The sequence below is a fragment of the Saimiri boliviensis genome, chromosome 10 (assembly GCF_048565385.1).
Source record: "Saimiri boliviensis isolate mSaiBol1 chromosome 10, mSaiBol1.pri, whole genome shotgun sequence".
NCBI classification, from domain to species: Eukaryota; Metazoa; Chordata; class Mammalia; order Primates; family Cebidae; genus Saimiri; species Saimiri boliviensis.
Genome location: NC_133458.1, coordinates 99669464 through 99684109, shown reverse-complemented (window position 1 = coordinate 99684109; position 14646 = coordinate 99669464). Strand labels below are relative to the sequence as shown.

At 57.1% G+C, this 14646-nt stretch overlaps 1 pseudogene; it reads right to left on the bottom strand.

Annotated features, from left to right (window-relative positions):
- Positions 1 to 3561: 3561 nt before the first annotated feature.
- On the bottom strand, positions 3562 to 12938 carry LOC141580150 (serine/threonine-protein kinase PAK 4-like; annotated as a pseudogene).
- Positions 12939 to 14646: the final 1708 nt, after the last annotated feature.

Genomic DNA, 14646 nt, shown 5'->3' with positions numbered 1-14646 from the left:
CTGTTGCCAGGGTGGAGTGATCTCAGCTCATGGCAATGTCCACCTCCTGGTTTTAAGCAAGTCTCCTGTCTCAGCCTGCCAAGTAGCTGGGATTACAGGCACCCGCCACCATGCCTGGCTCATTTTTGCATTTTTTAGTTAAGACAGGGTCTCAGCATGTTGGCCAGGGTGTTCTGAAACTCTTAACTTCTCAAGTGATCCAGTTGTTTTGGCTTCCTAAGTGCTGAGATTACAGGCACGAGTCACTGCATTCTACTTCCATTACTTTCAATGGCAAAAACTGGAATTACTTTTGCACCAACCTCATAACATGGAAGCAAAAATTGCTCAGTTTTGATTTTAGTGGTCATGTTCTCTGCATTCAGAATTTAGTGGATAGCTATTTGATTTTAGTGCACCAAAGATGATGCCAATCATTGTAAGTTGTACTAGGTTTTTAAATTTTTGTTGACATGTTGTCTGTCAGGCGAATTATTCCTTTCAGAGATGTATGTGTGTATGAAAGAGAGGGGACCTGGCTGCTTTTAATATTTAGTCTTTGTGTTTAAGAAATGTAATGTTGGCCGGGTGCGGTGGCTCATGCCTGTAATCCCAGCACTTTGGGAGGCCGAGGCGAGCGGATCACGAGGTCAATAGATCGAGGCCATCCTGGTTAACATCGTGAAACCCCATCTGGATAGCTCACCTCACAACTGCCAGCGGCTCTCCTGGGCAGCACTGGGAAGGTCAGCCATCAAGTCTGGAACTGCTTGTCGGAAAGGAGGCTGGGGCTATGAAAGGGGTTCCCAGCTAATTACAAACAATGCAGAGAGGACAGGGTGTAAAGCCTGTCGCTTATCTGGGCTATTTTCTTTTTCTTTTCTTTTTTTTTTTTTTGAGAAAGTCTCACTCAGTGGCCAAGGCTGGAGTGCAGTGATGTGATCACAGCTCACTGCAGCCTCCAATGTCTGGGCTTCAGCAACCCGCCTGCCTCAACCTCCTGAGTAGTTGGGACAATCGGCATGTACCACTATACCTGGCTCATTTTCTTTCTTTGAGACAGAGTCTCACTCTGTTGCCTAGGCTGGAGTGCAATGGCATAATCTTGGCTCACTGCAACCTCCGCCTCCTAGGTTCAAGCATTTCTCCTGCCGGAGCCTCCCGAGTAGCTGGGATTACAGGCGTCTACCACTATATACAGCTAATTTTTGTATTTTTAGTAGAGACAGGGTTTCACCATGTTGGCCAGGCTAATCTGGAACTCCTGACCTCAGGAGATTTCACCCACCTTTGCCTCCCAAAGTGCTTGGATTACAGGCATGAGCCACTGCACCCGGCCAATTAATTTTATTCTTTTGTAGAGACAGGGTCTCACTATGTTGTCCAGGCTGGTCTTCAACCAGTCCTCCAGTTTCAGCCTCCCAAAGCATTGGGATTACAGGTGTGAGCCACCATGCCCAGCCTCTGAACCATTCTCATAAATCCAGGGAACAAAACCCTTAGCCAGATGTGCCTCCAAGGAGGCAGTAGACATGCAGAAGCAGAGACAAACACAGCTCTGCAGGAGGGTTTGCAAGGTGAGTGACGGAGCCAATGCAGGGCACTGGAGGCGTGCAGATGACACAGCCCAACCTGTGCCCCTTAGTACCGTGGTCTTCGGCCGCCGCTCCACGTCCACCATGTCAAGCAGGGGGAAGGCCATCTGCAGCTCATCCATGGTAAGAACATTCTGGAATCCCAGTCTGGAGCGAGCTCAAGGAAGTAATGCTGGACAGTTTTGGGGGAAGATGCCTTTCTGAATGCATCACATCACAAGTGAAGGGAACACAACCTAGTCCTGATCAAGCCAGGCAGGAGGGCAGCAAGCAGAGCCCAGCAAGGATGGCACAAATCCTGCAGGTGCTGGCGAGCAGGCTGCAACTGCACAGGTAAAGAGGGCAGCTCCTGGGCAACCCACCAACAGTCACCAGGCACATGACAGGTACCAGGTCCTATGCCAGACATGGCCCAGAGGGCAAAAGCACATAAAAATTTCTGTCCCCAGCTGAGTGCAGTGGCTCACACCTGAAATCCCAGCACTTTGGGAGGCTGAGGTGGGAGAATTGATGGAGCCCAGGAGTTCCAGGTCATTCTGGGCAACATAGTGAGACCCTGTCTCTACAAATAAAACAGTCAGCTACACATGGTGGCATATGCCTGCAGTCTACTCAGGAGGCTCCTCAAGAGGCTGGGGCAGAAGGATCAGTTGAGCTCGGGAGGTCAAGGCTACCATGAGCTACGATTGCACCACTGTACCCCAGCCTGGGCAACAGAGTGAGACCCTTTCTCAAAAAAAAAAAAAAAAAAAAAAAAACTGTCCCGAGGAGCCCAGCACATTCAGAGCCCATCAAAACCAGTGTTCTGAGAACAGTGCTGCCAGTCAGTGCTGAGTTCAGAAGAGACTCCTCAGTGGGCTGGGGAGTCCAGCAGAGGGAGGAGGGCTGGAGCTAAAATCTTGTAAGATGAACATGAATCAGCAAGGAAGAAGAGACCCTGGGGAGGGCCAAGCCAGCTTCAGTCTATCTCCTCTAAGATCTGCCTCCATCTTCCTGTCCTCAATTCCAACTCGCAGTGTTAACTGGATGTGGTTTTGGATTAATCTCAAAATGAATTTCCCCCAAATCCTGATTCTATCAGATTGCCCCATCAGTAATAAAGCCTGCCCTGCCCTCCACTGCCCTGAGACTCCTCAAGTTAACGTGCAAGGTTCCAGACACCCTGGCACCACCCCTCCTGTTCTCATTCCTCTCCCTATCCCATTCCAACCTCCTATTTCCCCTGCCTGGGAAACCTTAGCTATCTGCTGGGCTCCACTGTACCCCTCCAAGAAGCCAAGGCAATTCCTGACCCAGGGATACTCCACTGCCCCCCCCAAATACCTGTGGCACACTCTTGTGAGCTTATGAGCCTTTAATCATACGCCTTGGTAAACGCTCCTTTATTGCACATGGTGTTATTCTTGCCTCCTCAGGCACAAGCCCCTGATTCATTCATAAGCCCTGCGCCTCATCCTGTTCCTCGTCCTGTTCAGTGTGTGGCACACCTCTGGTACAGAGGACAGGCTCAGCATCACCCAGCTGCTTGAGAACAGGGGCCTGGTATTCTGCAGGCTCCCAAAACAAGCTCCCTGTAACTGCTTCACTAGCACTGGCTAATACGCTGACTGAGCACCCCAAGGAAGAGACTAGAGAAGGGGTTCCCAAAACTAGTTACAGAACCACTAGGAGAGGTATTTTGGTTTTTTAAAAATACAGATTCCTGAGTTTTACCCTAGACCTAGTCAACCAAGGCTCCAGTGCAGAGACCCTGGAATCTGCATTTTATGCTCCCCAAAGGATTCTGATGCAGGGGTAAGAAGACTGGCTTTTGGAAACCACCAGACATGAGGACCGATCACACTCAGGAGCTGTCCTCCCTCCCCTGAGCTCGCAGCATCACCCATGCACCCCAGCACCCAGCATCCCTCACTACAGTTCCCACTCAGCTAAGGGAGGGAAGACTCCAGCCCTGCCCCTTCCCTTCAGACAGAGTAAGACCAAAAGGTTACCGCCGGGCATTCTCCACCACAGGCCCCTGCCCAGACACCAGCCTCTGCTTCTCATGGTACTTTGAGAAGAGCTTCACGGGGCTGTGAGACAGAATAACCTGATCTGCATCCACCTGTGGGACAGCCAGGACAGGGGAGGGCAGAGGAAGACAGAACCATTGAGGGAAATAATGAGACAGGTGACAGGCCCTTTAGCCTAGGGAAGGGAAAACCCACTCAGAAAAAGAACGGACACAAAGCCCTCTCTAGCACCCAGCAGCACTTCTACAATGCACCTTTCCAGATGTGAGAAGAGCCCGTCTCATTTGGTTCTTGCCACACACAACAAGAGGCCAGAAATGTCACAGATGTGGGTTCCGGCCACTTGCCACCTCGTCAGGTGGAGCTATATTTCCCAGGCCCCCACCTGGAAGCCACAAGGCTCACGTGTGCTCCCTGTCACTGTCACAGAAATCGGTGTTTTACTTTCTATTTTCAGACATGATGTGCAGCCCAGAGGTCAGAGCTGGGCTCCAGAGCCAGACCGCTGGGGAGCTCTACCACCTCCCAGTGGGGACTCCTGGGTGAGTCACCTCCCACAGGATCCCCCCATCTCCCACCTTCATGGCCTCTAGGGCTCTTGGGGGCAGTGGCCTGAGTACTGCAGACAGCAAAGGTCAGGCGGGGCTGGGAACCGGTGGCCCTGAAAGCCTGTGCCCTGGGGTCTTGCAGCCCAGGAGCATCTTGGGTTGGATTGGAGAGGAAGGCAGCCCTGCTCTGGGGCTGTGAGGGGCCACAGCCTACCTCTACAACAACCAGGCCCCCCACACCTTCTTAGGAACTGTAGACCCCTTTATGTTTTTGTTTTTGTTTTTGTTTTTGGGATAGAGTCTTGCTCTGTAGCCCAAGCTGGAGTGCAATGGCGCAATCTTGGCTCACTGCAGCCTCCACCTTCCAGGTTCAAGCAATTCTGCCTCAGCCTCCCAAGTAGCTGGGATTACAGGTGACTGCCACCATGCCCAGCTAATTTTTTGTATTTTTACTAGAGACAGGGTTTCACTATGTTTGTCAGGTTGATCTCGAACTCCTGTCCTCGTGATTCCCCCGCCTCGGCCTCCCAAAGTGCTGGGATTACAGGCGTAAACCACTACACCTGACCCACTTTCTGAATTTCGAGGATCTCTATGGGTCTTCCTGTCTCCAGTGAACCCCCCCCCCCACAACCATGGGAGGACAATTTCAGGTGGTCTACAGTTGTCGCCCCCAAAATATATCTGCAGACATCCTGAGATTTCCACGGACTGACGGTGAAACAGCTCTCTCTGCCTCTGCCTAGACTGACAGTGCAGTTTTATTTTCCTTGGGGGAAGGGATGGAGTCATCCAGTTCTGCAGAAATTTCGTTGGAGTCAAGGGCCCTTTCCTACAGAAAGTCATGTCCACCCTGCATTATCAGTGCCACAGCCTGGGGTTCAGAATCTCAGTCCAAAGAATGAGAGATAGGGTTGTGTTCATACCCCAACCTGGGTGCTGGGCAGGCAGTGGCTTTTCAGTGGAGGGAGAAGCCTGTGGTGAAGGCTGCGCTGTCTGCCCAGAACCCTGCCCCTGGGCCCAGCATCCAGTGCTAACGGAATAGCCCCCACCAGCCTGTGCCCTCCCACTTCACAGATCCCTGACCAGCCTGTGCCCTCCCACTGCACAGAGCCCCCACCAGCCTGTGTCCTTCCACTGCAGAGCCCCCACCAGCCTGTTTTCTCCCACTGCAGAGCCCCCACCAGCCTGTGCCCTCCCACTGCACAGAGCCGCCACCAGCCTGTGCCCTCCCACTGCAGAGCCCCCACTGGCCTGTGTCCTGCCACTGCAGAGCCCTCACCGGCCCGTGTCCTCCCAGTGCAGAGACCCCACCACCTTGTGTCCTCCCACTGCACAGAGCCCCCACCAGCCTGTGTCCTTCCACTGCAGAGCCCCCACCAGCCTGTTTTCTCCCACTGCACAGAGCCTCCACTGGCCTGTGTCCTGCCACTGCAGAGTCCCCACCAGCCTGTGTCCTCCCACTGCAGAGTCCCCACCAGCCTGTGTCCTCCCACTGCACAGAGCCCCTACCAGCCTGTGTCCTGCCACTGCAGAGCCCCCACCAGCCTGTTTTCTCCCACTGCACAGAGCCTCCACTGGCCTGTGTCCTGCCACTGCAGAGTCCCCACCAGCCTGTGTCCTTCCACTGCAGAGCCCCCACCAGCCTGTTTTCTCCCACTGCACAGAGCCCCTACCAGCCTGTGTCCTGCCACTGCAGAGCCCCCACCAGCCTGTGTCCTCCCACTGCACAGAGCCTCCACTGGTCTGTGTCCTGCCACTGCAGAGCCCCCACCAGCCTGTGTACTCCAAAAGCACAGTCTCCACCGGCCTGTGTCCTGCCACTGCAGAGTCCCCACCGGCCTGTGTCCTCCAAGTGCAGAGCCCCCATCAGCCCGTGTCCTCCCAGTGCACAGAGCCCCCACCGGCCTGTGTCCTCCCACTGCACAGAGCCTCCACTGGCCTGTGTCCTGCCACTGCAGAGCCCCCACCAGCCTGTGTACTCCCAAAGCACAGTCTCCACCGGCCTGTGTCCTGCCACTGCAGAGTCCCCACTGGCCCGTGTCCTCCCAGTGCAGAGCCCCCACCAGCCCGTGTCCTCCCAGTGCACAGAGCCTCCACCGGCCTGTGTCCTGCCACTGCAGAGTCCCCACCAGCCTGTATCCTCCCACTGCACAGAGCCCCCACCGGCCTGTGTCCTCCCACTGCACAGAGCCTCCACTGGCCTGTGTCCTGCCACTGCAGAGCCCCCAGCGTCCTGTGTCCTCCTACTGCACAAACCATCCACTATCCTGTGTCCTCCCCCTGCAGAGCCCCCACCGGCCTGTGTCCTCCCCCTGCAGAGTCCCCACCGGCCTGTGTCCTCCCCCTGCTGAGCCACCACAGGCCTGTGTCCTCCCACTGCAAAGAGCCTTCACCGGCCTGTGTCTTCCCACTGCAGAGTCCCCATCAGCCTGTCCCCTCCCACTGCAGAGTCCCCACTGGCCTGTGTCCTTCCCCTGCAGAGACCCCTCCAGGTTGTAACCTCCCACTGCAGAGAGCCCCCACCAGCCTGTCCTCTCACTGCACAGAGCCCCCTCCAGCCTGTGCCCTCTCACTGCAGAGTCCCCTCCAGCTTGTGACCTCCCACGAGCCTGTGTCCTCCCACTACAGAGCCCCCAACAGCCTGTGCACTCCCACTGCAGAGCCCCCACCAGCCTGTGTCCTACCACTACACAGCCCCCACCAGCCTGTGCCCTCCCACTGCAGAGCCCCCAGCAGCCTGTGTCCTCCCACTGCACAGAGCCCCCAAAGTGCTGGAACCCAGCTCTGGGCTGCATCAGGGATGAAGTCCCGGATCCTCAACACAGCCCTAGAGGGTCAAGCCCACCTACCCTCAAAAGGGGTGGTGAGAGACAGGGAAGCCCCACCATGAGAACCCTGACCCCCCACAGCCCATCACCTGTCCCCTCACCCTGCTGTCATGGGTTAGCAGGATTGAGTCACTCTTGATGTCCAGTTGGATGACATCCTGGTTGTGGAGCACCAACAGGGCCTGGAGCACAGCCAGGCATGGCCGAGATCTGCTCCTCATTCATCCTGCGGGTGGGGGTGAGCAGGTGGGTGGACAGCTCCCCAGGGGCAGAGGGGAATTAAACCCTGCCTTGGGCTGGGAGGAACTTGAGACAGCTTGACCCCACTCTGAAGCTGGAGGAATGGAAGGCATGACCCCATGCCCAGGGGGTAAAGGGGGACACCGCACAGCTGGTTTGGAGATGTGGCCCCACCCCAAGTGGTCTGCAGGGGACCTGGTCATGTCACAGGAGGAGTCTGAGGCCCCAGCAGTACCTGGTGTGGGTGACAATGTTGGTGAGAGAGTCTCCTTCCAGAAACTCCATGACCATCCAGAGCTTGTCCCCCACCAGGCAGCTGTAGTACATCACCACGTTCTCATGCTCATAGTCCCACATGATCACCACCTGTGCAGGGGCCAGATCAGCGGTAAAAGTGGCCAGAGTGGAGCAGAAAGGGGCAGGAGGGCTGCCCAGACCTGCCTCACACCCAGCCACTGCCTCCCCTTGGGTCCCCTTGCAGTAGTTCTACATCGAGCTTGTGCCCATGGGGCCACCTGGCCTGCCCTCCCCTAGTACTGCCCCAGCCACATGGCCCTCAGAGGCAGCCTAAAACCCACACCTCCCTTCTGAGTGCTCCCCTGGGACAATGCCCATCTCAGGTCAGTCCTGGGTTGGTGCTGAAGGGAGGTGGGAAGAGCATTTGAGCTCAGGGCTGAGACCCTGGACAAGCAAGTATTGGGCAAGGATGAGAAAAGAGGCGTGCATGTGAGGGCAAATGAGGAACCTAGGCTGGAGAGCTCCTGGTGCAGCTGGGTGCTGAGATGCATGGCAGGGCGAGAGGGGCCTCATACACCGGGCAAAGTGGGCTGTGCTGAGGACTTGGTGGTTGCGTGGAGCCTGGGGTGGGGCCTAGAGTGGGAGACAATGGACTGTGCAGACATAGGGAGAAGTTGCCGGCCCAGGGCTGACAGACTGGGGTGGGACACGGGGAACCCAGGAGGGGAAGGTCTGGAGGACACTACCCTGGAGTCCAGGTGGGCCTCAATGGGTGTGAGGGGGCTGGACGACACTGGGTGGGTAGTCAGTGGGCCGAGGAACCCTGGGTCAGAGGCTCAGGGACAGAGATGTGGGTGAGGATGCTGTGAGGACAGGCAGGGACCTACCCGGGGTGGAGATGGCCTGGGGGTGGGAAGCAGTGAGGGGAGCAGGGGGGCTTGGCGCAGCACAGAGGAGTGCAGGGAGAGGAGGGAGGGCACGGTGGGAGCACAGCAGGGAGAGGAGGTAGAGCGGGGGCAGGGGAAGCAGGGAGGGAGGATGGCAGGAGAAAAGGAAGGGCAGGGCAGGAGGGTGGCAGGGAGAGGGTACAGCAGGGCAGCAGCTCTCGCACCTCTCTGAAGAGCAGCTCATGCACCTGCTGCTTGCACAGGTCCATCTCCTTGATGGCCAGCAGGTTGCCCGAGCTGCGCACGGTGGCAATGAACATAATGCACGTGGAGCCGTCGCCTATTTTGAAGTTGTCCATGTAGGATCAGGGGTCGCCTGGGTCCACCACCAGCTGCAAGGCAGCCCGGAAATGCTCATGGGATATGTGCTGTGGCTCCCGCTGTGGCAAGCGGGTGCCAGGGGGCCCAGGAAGAGCAGGGGTGATGAGAGCAGCAGGGTCTCCGGCTGGAGGGACCAGCTGGGGTTCTGAGGCGTGGGGGTCTAGCACTCCAGTGCTGGGGGGTACCTTGGGCTCAAGCGGAAGGCCAGGAGGAGGAGGAGAAGTGCTGGTCGGCCAGGCCACCTGTTGATGGCCCATTAGGGGCCACGTCTTGAGGCTCTACATGAAACAGAAAACAGAGGTAACTGTCAGTGAAGGGTGCCTGGGCCCAGCTCTGCTCCCTAAGTAGGGGAGAGGCCCAGTGATGAGACAGACACATTGGTGGTCAGGATTAGATGCACAATGGGTCTGGCAGGGCTGGAAGGTGGCGATGGGAGAGCAACAGTTAGGGGACCTTGGAGGCCCTGGGGTGGGGGATGGGTTACCCTTGCACCCCGGCATGGGTGGTTGGTGTCAACCCTCTCATAGGTGTTTAAGGGCCAGTCAGCTGCCAATTTCACCCCACTGGCCAAACGAACGGGCTGAGGGGTGCCGATGTCAGGCCCAGAGAAAGGGGGTCCCCTGAGTCCTCCCTGGAAGACTTGGGCCTTTTCTCTGGCCCCACTTGTCGCCTGTCACCACTGTCGCCATCTGCCTCACTGTGACTGGTGATCGAGCCTAGACTGCCTGCCTTCCCCAGGACCACTCTGGCCATGGTGGCCAGCTCCTCCATTATTCCATTTTCCCAGCTGGCACAGGCGGGCGCTGGAGGGCTGTCTCTCTGAAGAGAGTTGGAGCGTGTCACCGACATGTTCTCAAACTCGCCCAGAAGCAGCATGAGGGCCCCATTTTTGGTACCTTTGCTGCCCCACATGATAGTCTGGGGTCCCGGGCAATGGTGGGTGGGGGTGCAGCAAGAAGTGGGGGACACAGAATGGGCATCCAACACAGGGACATGATGGCATGACACACACAGAGATAAGAGAGAGACAAAATGAGATACTGTGGAGTAAGGATGGCATGGGCGGTGGCCCGTCCCCCTCTGGGATGCCGCTGCAGGGTCAGAGGAGTGATGGCTATGGCCAGGCTGCAGCCTCCCTGGGCTGGGTGGGATCCCAGAGAGGCACCCCTTGTTTTTCTCCTGTTCCCCAGATGGGAGGCACAGTCGTGCCCTGTGGGGTGGAAGGGAAGGAGGGCAGAAGCTGACTCACCCCATAATCAGGCTGAAGGCTACAAATTACAGGATGCTGTGGCCAGGCTTGGGCTGGCACTTCCTCCCCTGTGGGAGCCAGTGTTCATGAGCCCCAAAACCACACTCTCTGCTCCCACAAAGGACAAGGGGTGGAGGACAGGGAGAGTCACAAAGGCCTGGCCCCAAAGTAGAGGTCAATGGGGTTCCAGGAGCCGGGTGCCAAATACAAACCCATGTGGAAACCAGGCAGGGCATCCAGTGCATTCCAAGTCTCTACCGTCCCCACTCTCCATGGTCTGAGTTGTGTCATACACGCCCACTCTGCCCTTGCGCCAATCCCACACACACAGGTGTTCTTGCTGCTCCGCCCCCTCCTGCCCTGTTGGCTGCTCCTTCTGCTTGGAACATCAACTCCCAGGGTCCCTGTGGCTCTCTCTGTCCACTCTTTCAGGTTTTTGCTCAAGCTTCCACTGGCCACCCATCTAAAATGCCAGCCCCTGCCCTGCCTGTTTTCCACCTAGATCACCTGACAGCGGCTGACATGGAGCACGCAGGCATCTGTCTACTCCTGCCTCTGTCCAGTGCATGCTCCTGGGGGCAGGGATTGTTTTTTCCTGTCTCCTTCGGGTCCCACTATATCTCAGCACCTATAAGCATCTGGCGCACAGCAGGGGCTAAGTGAACTTTTGCTAAACCATGGATTGATGAGGTGGTTGTGCAGGTGCCACAGTGAGCTGAGAACAGTGGTCCTGCTGACAGGGACCTTCCCCAGGCTGCCAGGCATCTGTAGCTGGATGCCTGCCTCTAATATGCAGGAAACACTGATCCCCCAAAACCTGTGGCCTTCTGCTGCCCCGTCTCTCCTGGTCATGGCTGTCTGTTGGAACCCGGACCCTACCCAGCGGCCCCAGAAAAGCAAAGTGGACACAAGGCCAGACTTTGCTGTTAGAACAGGGGGTTGAGGCTGGGTACGATGACTCAACCCTATAATCTCAACACCTCTGGGGGGCTGAGGTGAGAGGACCACCTGAAGTCAGGGTTCAAGACCATCCTGGCCAACATTGTGAAAAAGTCTCCACTAAAAATAGCTGGGCATGGTGGTGGGTGCCTGTAATCCCAGCACTTTGGGAGGCCTAAGGCAGGAGGATCACCTGATGTCAGCAGTTCCAGACCAGTCTGGCCAACACGATGAAACCCCTGTCTCCACTAAAAATACAAAAATTAGCTGGCCATGGTGGTAGGCACCTGTAATCCCTTGGGAGTTACTCCAGATGCTGAGCCAGGAAGGAGGCTGAGACAGCAGAATTGCCTGAACCTGGGAGGTGAAGGTTGCAGTGAGCTGACATCGCAGTGGCACTGCACTCCAGCCTGGGAGATAGAGCAGAACTCTGTCTTAAAATGAAACAAAACAAAAGCCAGGGGGTGGAGAGGGCCCTGGGAGACCTGGGTCCTGGCCCAGGGCAGCAAACACAAGCACCCATGGGGCTCCAGGTCAGCACTGGCCACGAGGCACTGTGTGTGAATTCAGGTGCCCTATTTCCTGGTGGACAGTCACAGCCAGGCCTCTCATCTGTCGAGCCAAGCAGGGGCTGGGATTTTGGAGACACATGCCAGTGGCCACAGAGCCAGGCAGGTCCTGGAGCAGAGGGGATCGCGTGCGGCCTGTGGCCCACAAGAGCCAGGGCCACACCTGTGGAGGCAGCTGCCACTCAGCTCCAGCTGGTCTGTCACCAGAATCCAACAGTTTTGAAAAGTGAAGTCTGTCACTTTTTAAGTGGTGGCAAAGAAGTCAAGGCATTCAAAAGCGTCCTGCGTGGGCCACACGGGCCCTTCCATGTGCCTCCAAATCGAGACTGTACTTGTGTCTATGGCCAACTTGTGGGTCTTGGCACTCCTCCCTGCCAGGCTGGGCTGGGCACCGGGAGATGCGAGTCCAGGCACATCCATCTACACCCCCTGGAAACAAACCTGGCGAGCTTCCCCTGGCCTGCAACCCTTCCCAGTCCCCACCGACCATGGGAGAGAGTCCAGGCTGTAAGGCTGGTTTCCCGAGGTCCAGCACAGTTTCCTGCCAGGCCAGCCTCATGCCGCCCACAGCCAGACACCAGGTCTGCAACTCTTATAATTTCACATGGAGGCAGGAGAGGGATTAAGAGCATGGGGCTTGGAAACAGAAGTTGGTTCAAATCCCAACCTTGCCATTTTGCTCTAGATGGCAAGAAAAAAAAACCCAAAACCAAAAAGTCCGCAGTGTTCCACAGGGGTGATTTCCTACATGAAAGCTCAGCTTCCCCTCCATTCTGCCTCCTCCTCATCCTCCTCAGCCACGGTGTCCCCTCCTCCCAGAAGCTTGCCTGGACCCCTGGTCTGGTTCAGTTACCTCCTCCAGGCTCCTCGATCCAAGTCCTCAGCACTAGGGACTGTCACCCTGTGGGAATGGGTCCGTTCCCCACTGCCAGGAACTCTGGGAAGGCTCAAGGGTGGGATGAGTGTGGTCCAGGGACAGGAGCATACTGCCCAGGGTATGAGGCTCAGGTTGGAGGCTGGTGTGGGGACTGTCAGACGGGTCAGGGAAGCCTCAGGTTGGGTGGCATGGGGTTCTCAGAACTTGGAGGCAGTAGGTGGAGGGTTGGAGAAGGGCCAGCCTGGGACCCAGGATCAGGGTGGAAGCTGGGATTACATCTCCGTTTCCATGTAATTGAGAAGGTATTGGTTATAGGGTCGACTGTGCGGTGAGGGCCAGGCCACTCGGGGTGGGGGGCGAGCTGGAGGAGGTGGTGGTGGGTGCCGCATACCTTGGGGGCCATGGGCTGGATGGAGGTGATGCAGGTAGGGTCGATGAGGTGCTTGGGCTGGCGAGCCGACTCCTCCATCAGCCTCTGCCACTGGCGTGCAGCCCAGTGAGCTTCTGCTCATGGTGATTGAAGCCCATGTGCACGCAGTGCTCAAAGTTGGATGGTGCACAGATTGCCACCTGCTTCTTCCTCTTCTGAAACATGGTTCCGGGGTCTCAGTGCGGACTGCGCGAGAGAATCAAGGTGGCTGGGTGGCAGCAGTGAGCCGGCCCACATCTTCCTCCTCTGCCCCAACCTGTCCCTTCGACTCTCATGTTCCGCCGGGATCCACAGGAGACAGCAGCCTCCTTCCTGTCTCCCTGCTCACCCCTTACCCCATCTGCATGGCAGACGCAGCCAGAGGGCACTTTTGATTGCAGACACAGTGAGAGGGGCCATGTCCCCTTCCTCAGAACATTACTGTCTGTGTCTTACGGGCCCACAAGACTCCGTCGCCTCTCTGTTCACATCCCCTGGAGGCCAGGGCCTTTGCAGGGACTGGTCCCTCTGCCTGGAGCTCACTTTCTAGTGTCTGCACAGGGCTGCCCCTCCCCTCCTTCAGGTCTCAGAGCAGCAAGGACTCCTTTCCTGACCACCCCAACTTCGAGACCAGCGTGGTCAGCATGGTGAAACCCTAGCTCTACTAAAAATATAAAAATTAGCGGGGTATGATAGGATGCACCTGTAATCCCAGCTACCTGGGAGGCTGAGGCAGGGGAATTGCTTGAACCGGGGAAGTGGAGGTTGCAGTGAGCTGAGATTGAGCCACTGCACACTCCAGCCTGGGCGACATAGTGAGACTCCATCTCAAAACAAAACACAAAGGGGCGAAGGGGAGATATGCTGGTCGAGGCGTCACACAGAGAGCCGGGAGAAAGATGGGATGGGGAGCCAGGCAGCCAGAGTTTCACTCTCCACCACATGGTACCGTGACCTTGGGCAAGTAACCACCTCTCTGTGCTGTGGATGAACCACCACAGGGCTGCTGTGAGGGGTAGTGGGTGACTGGGAGCAAAGAGCTCGGGGTGAAGCTGGGCATATGTGGGGGGCCTGTCTGTGGGGGCCACTGTGATGGCTGGGGCAGTCCTCGCAGTGCCTGTGGAGGAGGGGCCCAGGTCCTGCTCTCCTGGTAGCCCCCATCCCAGCTGTTCCAGGCCTGGGCTCTGGGGTTGCACATACCTGGTCTGATGCTGGTGAGATAGAAGTGCCCTCAGGCAGGTGACCTCTTCTCTGGGGGTGTCAGGTTACTTATCTGTAAAATGAGAAGAATGCATCTATTCATTCATTCGTTCATTCATTCAGTAAGCAGTCAGCAATGGGCTTCCTCTGTGGCCACTGTAGTCACCCAGCCAGCCTTTGACCTCATGGGAAGTTCTCGTGGGGCACAGACCTGTCCCCATGCAGCAGTAGCCCAGAGTGGTCAGGGCTGAGTGGTGGGAGCATGGGACCCTGGAGGGATGTCAGGGTGGGCAGCAGGGAGGCTTCCTGGATGAGGGGAAGCGTGGACAGCAATGGATGAGGGCATACGCAGGTGTAGTTTCTGTGTTGTTCTCAGCTGGCTACCCCGCACCTGGCATGGCACCTAGCCCTATGCCTCTAGTGAGAGGATGGAGGATGTGCAGATCCATGTGGCCCCTCCACACCTGCTCCTTCTTCTGGCTCAGGTTGCTTCTCTGGTAGCAGCTGGGAAGGTGAGGCCCTGAGATAGGACCATCGATGGGAGCCAGCCAGGGGAACTGGTTTGGCAGCGGGAGCCCCAGTGGAGGCAGGTGGGGACCGAGCAGCCAACCTGTCTCAATTGGTCCCAAGTGGACACTGGGTGGTCAGAGCCAGGCCTGACCAGGGCCCCCAGGGTTGGCCCAGTTTCCCTGC